The sequence below is a fragment of the Mixophyes fleayi genome, chromosome 2 (genome assembly GCF_038048845.1).
Source record: "Mixophyes fleayi isolate aMixFle1 chromosome 2, aMixFle1.hap1, whole genome shotgun sequence".
Taxonomy (NCBI): domain Eukaryota; kingdom Metazoa; phylum Chordata; class Amphibia; order Anura; family Limnodynastidae; genus Mixophyes; species Mixophyes fleayi.
This window is the reverse complement of record NC_134403.1, coordinates 125220254-125233698: the sequence shown is the minus strand read 5'-3', so window position 1 is coordinate 125233698 and position 13445 is coordinate 125220254.

Below are 13445 nucleotides of genomic sequence, written 5' to 3'. Positions count from 1 at the left end.
AGAGCGCTCTTGTTTCAAAGCTTCAGACATTCATGCTTCTCGATTACTCAAACAATTTCACAATTTTTTTTTCCAACAAACCCTTTTAGGGTGCTTGGATTCCACCCTTATGGCAGGGGGTACTGTAACAGTTACCTTCCACATGCTCCAGTGATGTCTCCATTTGTGCTGATCCCGGGCACTTCTGGGTAGTGGGACACATGACTCGCCTGTCGGATGGGTGTTATGAATGGCACTCGCTATTTAGACCGCACTGACACTCATCCTGTGTCAGTGCAAAGTTGTTGCTGAGAGTCTGACTCCCTGCTGTGCTGCTCTCTTGGTTGTTCCCTTTTTGCTCTCTCTGTCTCTTCTGCTGATCCCCTGTGTGTTCTCTGCCTCTCTGACCTGAAACTGCTGACCTCCTATGCACCGAACTTGGCTTTTATGACTACGCAATGCTGGATCTCTTGTGTACCGAACTTGGCTTGTCTGACTATGCTTAAATGGATCTTCTGTTTATTGACATTAGCCTGTCTGACCATTCTGTGCCTGACCACTTGTGTACCGGGTTCTAACCTGTCTGACTATTCTACGTTACACCTGGTGTTCATTACTCCTGTTGCTGCTATATCTCCTTGGTATGTTCATCCACATTTTGGACCTTGTGTTACATCCTGAGACAGTCCAACGGGCCGTGACCTGCGAGTTCTCGGCAGCCAAGTCCATCCCGCCTTATGGCGGTTCATGATGAATACCAGAAATCTTTTTCTACAGAGCATAACAGGCAGTGACTAGAAAATGTATCCTACAATCGTGGATACACATACAACCACCTTTTGGATGGATTGGCTGGAGGTATCATTCCATAAAGATTCACACACTGAAAATCTTTTCTAATATGGAGATTGTTTTGTTTTTATTTACAACTTTATTCAAAGTTCAGCATATAACAGCATACGATGACAAAGATATTAAAACATAACAATTGAAGCAGAAAAGAGAGCAGGAGCACAGAAATGTAATCGAGCAATCACTTTGGAAACTAGAAACAAAAAGCGCTGAGCAAAGTTTTCGAGTAGAATAAAAAAAGAAAAGAAAGGGAACACACTCCTTAGTCGCTGTGCTCTGTTCTTTATAATACTATTTTATAATGTGCTCAGATTCATTTTTTATGATTGTACTAAACCATGTGCTTTTGAATTTTCTTTGATTTCTGTTACTCCAATAAAAAAGTTTTACAAAAACGAGCCTTTGTTTCTGTCACTGTTCTCAAACAGCAGGATTATTCAAAATCATTCTTTGTCGAAGCTGGTGCCCCCTCTATGGAAACTGGAGCTATTCGTGCACAACGATCATCAACAATATATCTGTCCTTTAAAAATGTTATGTTGTCAATTCAGTGCTTTTCAAATTACAATTAACCTCAACAATGCAAATTCATGTGCCCTCACTTCTTAAACTTCTTATCATTAATCAATATTCGTCAAAGTTTAGTGCACCTCCTGTGGTAGTTGCACAACAATCCAATGTTTTTTGAGGTGAAGCAAATTTTGGACTCCCTCATCTCCAAAGGGAAGCTTCAGTTTCTTATTGATTGGACAGGATATGGTTCTGAAGAATGCTGTTGGGTAAAAGTTGATAATGTTCATCCCCTTAGTCTTTAGAAGTATTCTATCATAAAATATCCTCATAAATAATTTTTAAGGTGTTCAGAGACCACCTTTATAAAGGGTGAGGGGGGTCTGGTACACTTTTATTTTGGGGCACCGCCGGGTTTCTTTCTCCCCGAAGCATCCACTTTCCGGTTGGACATGCACAATATGAGTGCGTGTGCATGACTCGGTCAGGGGTTCCTGGTAAAGACAGTCATCCCGCTATAGATAGATAGATAGATATAAAATCTATAGAGCAATCACTTGGGAAACTAGAAACAAAAAGCGCTGAGTAAATTTTTCGAGTAGAATAAAAAAAAAAAAGAGAAAAGAAAGGGAACACACTCTAGATAGATATAAAATCTATCAGTTAGGTGTTCACATAACTGGCTGGTAATGGAGGCTACCTGCGACTACCATTCGGGATCCATAAAAAGGGTAGGAACTGAAGTGAACATTGTTTCAAAACCTGCAAGTTGTTTCAAGTTCTCCGGCTTGGGTGGCTAAGAAAACTGGGAACCTAACCAGAAATTACACAGTTGTGGAAGTGAATGATAAAATTGTAGTAAAGGTCCAGTTATGATTTTCCATCACTATATTGCATCCAGTGTAACCCAAATGTATTAGTTTTACTTGGATCTAATGGCAATTTACATGTAAGCATCTAAGTATAATAGTTGTGGTGTGCAGGGTTGATTAATTAGACCCACTGCCCCTTAGGGATACCCCAAAGGGGAAAAAAAAAGGTTGTTTTTTGGGTTGTTTTTTTTTTTGTCTTAAAGTAATTAAGAATAAAAGAATACATTATTGAAAAGTTGTGCCTATCTGATTCAACACATAGCAAAACGTGTTGTATCCCACTCCTGGCAGTGCATGTAGCCCTACTCAATGATACATGGTATGAGGATCACTGTGTCTTCAAGTGTTGGAGGACTACAATATTATTTAGTTTAGTTATTTATGTTTGTTAGTCTTGGAAATGCCACTTAGCTATTGTTCATAGTGAAGCCTTCTTTTGAAATAAGTTTCTCTTGTGAGCTAACCTCCAATTCTAGGGATCATCATACCTCCTCTGTGTCATGTGTGTGATGCCCTGAACTTGGAGCTGTTTGTAGAGTAAAAGTGGAATGAGAGATGTGATAATTATGGAAGAAGTAATGAGAGAGAGATGGCGAGAAAAGAAGTCAAGTAGCATGGCAACCATGTGTTGACTTTGAAAGAGTACGAAGTGCATTCAAATCAGTCCTATGTGGCAGTTGGGAATGGAAAGCATTAATGCACGTTATGACAGACAAGTGAGCTGCAAAAACTATAGACCTTTGGCTGGTAATTGCAGTTGAACCGGTTTAAGAAATGAAAGTTGCCTGTGTGGGTGCATGCTAAGAGAGACTGTGAGATTCAGAAGAGAGAACCTGGGTATCCTAATAACAGGGGGTACCTGTTCCAGTAATGTGATCTTTGTTATGAGGAAACAGAAATCACTTACCCAAAAGACACGCTGGAGTAGGAGCAGAGAAGTGAAGTGGGGAGTACTCCTGGTGCAGAAGACAATTATTCGCTTTTGGAACAAGTAAACTATAACTTTGTAATTCATCCAAAAACTTTACATAATGTGTTATAACAAGTGAATGTGAATCATTCTGGCACTATATAACTACAGTTTAATTTAAAAAAAAAAAAAAAAAAAAGTTCCTAATAATTTACACAAGCAGATACCCTGACTAATTTCTCTAGTTATATCTGTATAACATGTTACTTGCCTCATCTATATCACACCTGCACATCAATGGCATTCAGTTTGCTCTCATTAACCCATATAAATTACCTTATGTCAAGATTCCAGTATGAAGACCACTGAGAGTAGTATAGTCTTCATTTTAAACACAGATATAAACGAGATGCAGTCAATGGTAAAGCAGCTAGCACAAGTTTATAGAAACAGAATACCAGGTTTAGCTGAGGAAGCAGGAGTTACTGGTGAAAAGGCATGATTAGAGAACTACAGGTACAGGATACCAGAATCTCTTGTTTAGCTAAAAAGCTGGAGTTATTGGATACCAGGCACAATAGGATAGCTGCAGCTGCAGGTACAGGATACCAGGATAAGCAGATTTAGCTGGAAAGCTGGAGTCCCGGCACAACACGATAATGGCAGGTACAGGGTACCAGGATAACCTGGTTTAGCTGGGAAGCTGGACAATCTACAACTGAGCAGGTTGTAGGGCATGAGGAAAGTCAAACGAAGCTGAAATCAGGATCACAAGAAAAGGTGCAATATGATGATACAAACAGGAGTCAGATACCAGAAGACAAAACGACCTGAGCAGAGGAGTTTCTCAGAGAAAACAGTGACAATGAACTGGCCTAGTTTGCAGGAAAATGCAGTCTTATAAAGGCCAGACGCAGGTGCTTATGATCCAGATCCAATGATGAAAACTTGACCACTTGCAGGCAGGACCTGGTCTAGGCAAAGTAGCATCCACAGAAGAGATGCTGTACTGCAAACAGAGGCAGATCGTGACACCTTACTTCCATGGAAGACTCCCCAATTAGGCACTTAGCAGATTAGCTGGCATACTTTATCAGTGCTTCAAAAATATTCTGTATAATCTTTAAAAGCGAATTTTGATATTACAGAATTGTGTTGTGTATTTCTGAATAATCTGCATAATAGTAACCTCCATTAGACACACATACTGTATAACCCCCCTATATCTATGGAATATTACGATGTGCAGTGGCAAAGCAAGTTAAGCAGCTTAGACTCCACAAATCCAGATATTGATGAAAGTAGACTAGACTTCACAAATCACAAACCTGCAATAATCATGAAACCGAAATCGGTTTCTCATTTGTCTGAAAATGTAGATGTGTTGGAAGGGTTTACTTATTCCTTGAAAGTGGCTTTCACCACTAGATGAATTTAACAATTAGTGTGCTCAGTATAAAACGTCTAGCTGGAAAGTAGAATATGTGTAACAAAGTCCATATTCTATGCAGTGTTAGAGCACATAAAGCTAAAATTTCAATACATGTATAAGTATTTTTTGATAAGTATCTTGTATAATTTGAATTTTGAACTGTGTAGCTGAGAGATAACAAACTTGATTGATTTTTTTGTAACTTTATTACCTATGTTATTTCCTGTATATATCTGTTGTTTCTGTACGTGTGACACAGTAGCTGGTTATCACATAGCTCAGACAAGAAAGTCCAAAAGTACAGAAATACATTTATTGCCTCAAATCTAAGTATAAGGCTAATTAAACAAGATAATAAGGGCTGAAGGGCTGCTGTTTATTTAAATCCGAGGACTATGTCCTAGTTTATGAAGAACCTAAAAGGTGATATTTTCCCTATTGTAAAATTGTGTCCTTTACTATCAAAAATTAAAATTCTAATCTCCTTTTACTCCCTCATGCTTCCTTGCTAATTTCTGATTTATTTTCAACATATTTGTCATTTCCAGTTCATCCTAAACTCTGCAAAAATTACAGCAGCTGACATTTTAGTTCATTTGTGCTCCCATCATTTGTTGCATTCCCTAGAAATGTTATTCCCCTTACATTTAAAGCAATCCACTCAGCTACAAATTACAGCATAATCCAAGTTGTCTTCACTTCTCTCAAAATTAGAAAACTGTTTTTTTTTACACCATATACCTTTCTCTCTGATTGTGGATTGCCTCTGGAATTCTATCCCTCCTGTCCTATTCAAGATTTGTCATCAGGGGAGAGCTGGCAAAGTTCAGCCCGGGGGGCAAGACCCAACTCAACAGCTTATTTTTAAGGACAAAAAATGCTGGTGGCCCATTGACCCAGCCCAATATAGTCCACTATGGGACCAGCCTGGGGGGCAGATGCCCCCAGCCCAGCCTGCCCCTGCTTGTCACTATCTGATTTCAAATGTAAACTGAAATCTTACCATCTAGATTGTTGATGGGCAACCTGTTAAAACTTCAAGGTCATATATGCGACCAATAAACTTTAGGCACATTAGGTCAGCTCTAGTAACTGTGTAGCTAGCATGTGTATTTCATATGTGGCTGACTTGGTAACTGTAAGTGTGTTGTACTAGGATACAGGGCTTAAGTGCAAGGCATAAGTGCACGGTAGCTTGACCTCTTTATCAGCAGACAATGTCTTCAACATATAAAAGTAAGTTGAAGAGATCCTAAAGGTTACAGCTAAAATATATGTACTTGTATGTGCTGCTTGTGTGTTTTTCTTTAGTGTTATTTGAGGCTAGAAATGTACACAGACATGCAGCTTAGTCACATGAAAACCTGCGTGTTTAATTACCAGAATGATGAGGGTGCATAAAGTCAGCAGAATACAGTGTATTTACCTTGCTGCCTGATATTACCACAATTATTGAAACTGTCAAAGGAAGCAAAATGATTTTTGCATTACATTACATTACATATTTGATTCGGGATACAACTATATACATGATGTTCTCCTAGTTTTCACTATACAGAGTTCATTGGAGGTTACTTGAAATAAAAAAAGCAAGAAAAATGCCCTCTTTGCCAACTGCTTTCCTCAGCTTGTCAGCTGATGTACTTATATATTTATTTCTGTTATCTGCCAGTTATGGCAGAGAGATGCAACATAATAATAAAACAGTAATTATGAAAATCACTCGACAGCCAATCTCCAATCTAAGGGACATCTTATTGGTCTTGGTCACACAGCTACTACTGTTGTAATCATTTGGACATATAATTTACCATATTTATAAGAACACACATTCCGATTTTTTTTTATCAATATAAATACTGTTTCAGCATAATAAGAAGCAAAATGAGGTATTAAACAAATACAAGAGAGATTAGCATAAAAATTGCATTTTGATGTTTAGCACCCTAGAAATATGCTTAGAACCATTTTGTACATTGCTCTACATAACATATGCAATTTTTCATAGCATTAATGTTATTCCCCTGAAGTGTGTGTGCTCAGAGCTAAATTTCTTGAGCCTAAGATTTCCTTTATTGTGCCAAGGAGAAAAAAACAGAAGACCAACACACAAGGAGGAGGGTGTTCTGTTTAAATGCCCCCGCGTAAGGATACTAATATAGAAATAATTTTCCTCCCTTTTTTTTTTCTTTGAAATTTACCGTAATTCAAATAATAAAACACTTACTCAGGGTTACTGTGTTACTTAACATCTATAGCATAACTACCTATTATAAGTTAAATATTACTAGTCATGGACTCTTGTGCTAATGGCATAAATAAATTACATATTGCTAAATTTCAAGATATTCATAAATATTAAAACAGCGATTAAGTCTGTTCACCCAGTTCCTGGATCACTTATCTACTAATGTAGCCATCGTCTAGGTCTAAGAATACTGCCTCCCAACAATATATACTGTGTGTGTGTATATAATTATATATATCTATATACACACACAGCCCTGTCAGTTGTGTCTTGAACGCAAAGGACATTTACTACAAGCTATGATTTCGGGGATAAACAGGGCGGGGAAGGGGCGTTTTGCTGTAGTGAATTTACAATAGGGATGTGCCAAACTCAGGTGTATGCAGTCACGTCTGAATCCAGCTCTAGCCATCTCAAAATTACTTGTTTTTCTGCCGTATCTCTTGCTCCAGTTATAGGGCTAGTCTAAGTCCTGATCAGCAGTAGTAGATCGTATGCATGTTATAACATGTTTGGAATCGCAAGAAACTGTATGAATGTATTTTATGCTCATTACACAATAACAACAATGTATTTCATGGGAAAACAACAAAATAAAAACTTTTTTTTAAAACTGTTTTATCATTAATGCCTATATTTTTAACAGGTGCAATAATTGTTCTTTTTTTCCTCTGCATTCTTTTGTGAATTTATAATCCACAGGTATTGGATATATCATGCAGAGTCCTGTGTAGTAGAGCACAGCAGACCTGCCCCCGACTTCAACAACACACGTATCTCGAGGTCTGTGCCTTGATGAATTTGGGAGTACACAAAACCTGAATAGGTGCATTTAATACGCTCAGAATGCGTACCTTGATGAATCGGGCCCACAGATTCTATTGTGTAACAAATATGCTATTTTGTAATTGTAAATTTCTATTACTTCTTCTTTTTTTTTTTTTTTTTAAACAAGTGTTTATTGACGGTCACACAGGAATAACAATGCAATACAATTACTTGTTGTATCATACAGAAAACAACAATCAATCAATACTTAAATTAATAGAACAGAGCTCTCCACGTATCAGAGAGGAAATTAGTCGGATTCTATAAGATAATGTGAAAGAAAGACCGGTATATTTTAATATATTTAAAAGAGAAAGTAAGGAAAGGTGAGAGAGAACGAAAGAGAAAAGTGAAAAAAAGAAAGGTAGAGGAGGGGAGGGGGTGGTATGGTAGAGATCACCCGGGAATTAAGAGCAATGAGGAGAGGAGTAGGAGGGTTGCAGACGGGTATGGAGTATGACTAAGTAAACGGGGAGCGGTATTGAAAGAATGACATCCATGGATCCCAGACCTTGTTAAAAGATTTGGCTGTGTTTCTTATAATGCTAGTCATGTACTCCATCTGGTGAGTTTGCCAAATTCTATTAGTAACAGAGATAAGTGCGGGAGGAGCGAGCTGCTTCCATTCTATGGCAATTTGACATGTGGCTGCTGAGATGATATGGTGGGCAAGCTTGTTTTGGTGCCTAGTGGCCATGGGGAACCTGAGGGAATTTGGATCACTGTTTCTATCAAAGATTTGATTTCACGTCAGAAGGGGGTCAGTTTCGGACAGTCCCACCATATGTGTAAAAAAGAACCTACGCCAGAGCACAAACGCCAACATCTGTCGGAGGAGTCAGGCAGTATCATTTGTAGACGGGTAGGAAATTAATACCATCTAAAGAGGAGTTTATATATATTTTCTTTTATTCTGACACAAATTGAGCTAGAGGCAGCATTCTCCGGAATATCCGACCATTCCTCAGCATCAAGTGGTGAGCCCAGGTCATGTTCCCATGCCAACTCATGAGGGTCACGAGGAGGAGTAGAGGGAGCGAGTAATTCAGAATAAATATTAGATATAAGACCTGACTTTGATGCCTGGCACAGGAACAATGCTTCAATTGTTGTAAGAGGACGAGAGGTAAGGCGCAACTTGGTGATGGAATGTAGATTACGAATTTGTAAGTATTGATAGAAATTCTGTGTGGGCAGGCCAAATGTTGCTTGAATGTCTGTGAATTGGGGAAATGATACACTGTGAGTTATGTCGTTTATGAAACATATCCCTCGGGAATGCCATGGAAGGAACGAGGGATGGTGTAAGCCCGGAGGAAAATCTGGGTTATTAAAAAGGGGGATTATTGGCGATGGATGTGGGGAGAGACCGTAAATCCTGATGGACGAGTCCCATATAGCTAGAGAATGGGAAATTATGGGATGAGTCAGAGCTTTTTTGGGTCAACGTGCCTTTGGAGTCCACAGATGGGAAGCAGGAGTAAGCATCCCCAGACTTTCAACTTCCAGAGTCACCCAGAACCGTTCCATAAGACACATTGAGCAAGTTGATAATTTACAGATATGAAACAAACTATCCGCGCACAGAGGAAACCGCTGCCGTTATTTGCATAAAACAGGGTCCACCTCACCCTATAACGTATTTTACAATTAAAAAAGATATGCAACAAACGGCGCTGGATTCCAGCTCATAACTTATCATATACAGATAATTATAGAAAAAAATGTCCAAAATGTTCAAAGTTCATTTCTTCCTGTATGCAGTCAATATATGTAGATGTCTCTTTAAATAGTTCTATTTGTTGCTGATATGATTGATATATGACAGTATTTTCAAGAAGTCACAACCATAATACCAACATAGTGTCCCTTCATTGTGTAAGTGTGTTTTCCAATTATACTTCACCTATCTATATATTCCCTTATCTCTTAGTCTGCATGATGCTGATTATGGGGTTAAGACTCCACTTTTTCAGGTGATTAAGATATGGTGATGTCATTCACACTGGGTGTGTGAGACACGGAATTGATTGTGGATATACACACTGATACGTTTTCTCTTTATTTGAGGATTATCTCTACTGATGGTTGTGACTTCTTGAAAATACTGTCATATATCAATCATATCAGCAACAAATAGAACTATTTAAAGAGACATCTACATATATTGACTGCATACAGAAAGAAATGAACTTTGGACATTTTTTTCTATAATTATCTGTATATAATAAGTTATGAGCTGGAATCCAGTGGCGTTTGTTGCATATCTTTTTTAATTGTAAAATACATTGAGCAAATTGGGCTGATAGGTAATATTTTTTGAAATTGGGTATACCTAGACCACCGCCCCGTGAGGACCTCTGCAGCACCCCGAGCCGAACACGTGGGCGTCTACCTGTCCAAATAAATTTAGATGACTCAAATTGGAGAAACTTAAATACGTAGGGGGGAATTCGAATAGGGAGGGTTTGAAAAAGGTATAATAGTCTTGGAAGGATATTCATTTTGACAGAGTTTATGCGGCCTATCCAGGAGATAAATTGGTGAGACCAGGTGCTAAAATCCTTCTTAATTTGGGATAGGGTGTGGGGAAAGTTAGCTTGAAACAGATGGGAGGGATTTTTGGTCAGAAAAACCCCCAAGTACTTTATTTTATGGCGATGCCAGGTGAAGGGGAATGTTTGATCTAATACTATTTTATCTTTTTTAGAGATATAAAAATCTAATGTTTCAGTTTTGGCAGGATTAATTTTGTAGCCCGAGAAGTGCCCATAAGTTTCTAATTCAGAAAGAAGGGGGGGGGGGGGAGGGAGGGAGGTAATGGGGTTAGACATGCTAATGAGTACATCGTCTGCATATAAAGCAATTTTACTTTCCGTAGACCCAACCTTTATACCAGAGATAGATTGATTGCAACGAATTCTAGCTGCTAGCGGTTCAATTATGAGGGCGAAGATCAATGGGGAGAGGGGACATCCCTGACGAGTGACGTTGGAAATTGTAAATGGTTTGGAGGTTACGCCATTAACCAATACAGTGGCAGAAGGGTTTCTGTAAAGAGCCGACACGCCAGACAGAAACCTACCAGAGAAGCCCATCGATTCAAGTACCCCCCGCATAAATGCCCAAGGTATGCGGTCAAACGCCTTTTCCGCATCCAAGGCCATCATGAGAGAGGACAATTTTCCACTGTGTATAGAATGGATTAAATTGATGGACCTTCAAATTTCTATTACTACTTTATTTATCTCCACAAATGTTCATGTATGTATGTCACTCATTCCCAGGGCCAGACTGGTCATCTGGCACTTCTGGCATTTGCCAGAAGTGCCGATGGCTGTATGGGCCGGGCCGGTACCCTGTGCAGCGATCATGTGAGTATTTGTATACTTTCATGATCGCGGTGCCAGAGCCACCCCCGCAAACCCACCCCCGCCCTCACTCTCAATTTTTTTTCTTTTTTTGCGTAGCGGTGAGCTCCGGCGCCGTGATCATGTGAGTAGTAATTAATCTTTATCCGTGAATCTAATGTTTCATTTTAGAATATAGTGGTCCTTGTGCGCTGTCGCTAAATATATACATACTATTCAAATTTTTATTGTGGGTTGCAGGCCCCCTGCGACTAGCAGCCTTAATCTACTAAGCATTCCCAGCACTGAAAAGTTTAGTATTTATTGAATACATTTTGTTGTACCTGACTTTCAACTTCTGCTTATCCTGACAACACTCCTGAATCTCTGGTACCCTGACACACAGCTATAATGACCATCTTGTATCTCTGGAATCTGGAATGCTGATCCTGGCAAGGTTGAAGAACTTTTGCTATTTATATACATACTGGACTTTCTTTTATCTGTATGGCCTGGCCTCCAGCCATTGCGTGTTACAGTATATCAATAAATATCACCTTATTTCACCTTAAAAATTGTTTCAGTGTAATATTACAATGTTGACATGAGAAGCAGCAAGTAGAGGGACAAGAGAAGGGTCAAGATTCATCTGCAGAGATCAGAGCAAAGGAGGAGAGGGTTGGTGGGCAAGTAGGGGAGTGTAGCAGTAGGGAGAGGAGGGTGCAGATCTTGTCCCCAAAGTCAGGGGAGAGTGGGGACTGATGGAAAAGATGTTGTGATGTATGAATAAAATTTTAGAAATGGTTATCAAAGTCAAGAGCAGAGAGTGAGGAGGACAGAGGAAGGAATTGAAGGTGGGTATTGGGGTTGGAGGACTAGGGAGAAATGAGAACTTTAAAGTAGGACTATTTTGAAAGTGATGGAGCAGAACTGTAAAAGGAGGGAATTAATTTGAAGTGGAGAATATCTGTGTGAGAGCTTGGTTTCCTCCAGAGGGCCTTAGTGGTGTGAGAGCATTTTTGTAGGTAGTGGGTAAATTAGGTGTGCAAGGGTTGGGGCTGTGGTGGGGGTGGATTGATGACGGCTGGAATTGACAGCTGGAGCAAAGGGGTTAAGAGCAGGTGTAAGGGTGTGATTGTAGAAGAAGCCTGTTTGGGGCAAGAAAGAAGTGAGACAAGAGAAGAGAATGTGATAGGGTCAATAGCATTAAGATTGCACCTGTTGAGGGTAGCTCTAAGGGATGAGTGAGGTAAAAGAGATGGGAGATGGTGGTCAAAGAGTTGTTGAAGTCATAGACAGCACAAAGTTGTGAAAACATCAGATCAGGGGAGTAGTCACCATTGTGTGAGGGAGAGGAGGTCCATTGTGAGAGACCAAAATAGGAGGTGGAGTAAAGAAGTTTGGAGACAGGGGAGTCAGAAAGATTGTCAATAGAAATGTTAAAGTAACCCAAGATTAGAGAGGGAAGGTTGGAAGAGAAGATGTGCATGAGTCATGGTGCATGGTGGCAAAATTATATTGGAATTGGGAGACAGAACCAGGGGTGTTGTACATGAGGGTCACACAGAATAGGCCAGGTGGAAGAGGTAGATAGATTTGACCTTGAAGGAGGAGAAGAGGTAAGGTTCAGGGGGTATAACCTGGAAGGTGCAGTAGGGGGAAAGAAGGATTCCCATATCTCCTTGCTGGCCCCAAGTCTGCGAGAGGTGGCCTCAAAAAGACAGGTGGTAGTAGAGGTGGTATCAGCATAGGAAAGCCCTGTTTTAGTGATTGTGAGGCGGTTGAGTGAATTAGAGATGAAAAGATCATATATGGGGGATAGTTTGTTGCACACTGATCAGGGATTCCAGAGAAAAGAGGTAAAAAGCAGTGATGGAAGAAGAGATATGGATGAGGTTGTTTAAGTTGCAGTGAGCAGGGTTTTGAGCAAGGGGTGAGAATTGGGAAATGGGCAGAGAAACAGGGTGCATGCAAAGGGAGAATAGGGAGTGGATAGGTAGGAGCAGAGAGTGACAGAGAGAAGAGCCGCGGAACATCGGAAAATGACAGGGAAAGAAAAGGGGGAGGACAAGGGGTATAGAAGGATGGATGGGGAGAGTAGGAAAGAGAGAAGAAAAGCATGACTAATGAAAATATAAGCTAGAGGTTGTAAAAAAGGCATGACTGATAAAGTATAGTGGTGAGAGGGCAGATGTGAGGTGGGATGATGACTGGAGGGAGACAGAGTTGAGAGGTTAGGTGAGAGAAAGGTGGTGGTATAAAGGTAATAGGATTGGCGTGGAGGTGGAAAGTAGGAAGAAAGTATTCATAATGACAGTGACAAATAAAACACAGTGAGGTATAACAGTAAAACAATGGCAAGGCAATACTAGAGCAAAGTAATATTATGGCACAGCAATGGCAAAGCCAATGCAGTACAATAAAGGTGGAGTTCACAGCAGTCAATACAAAGGCAATAGACAAA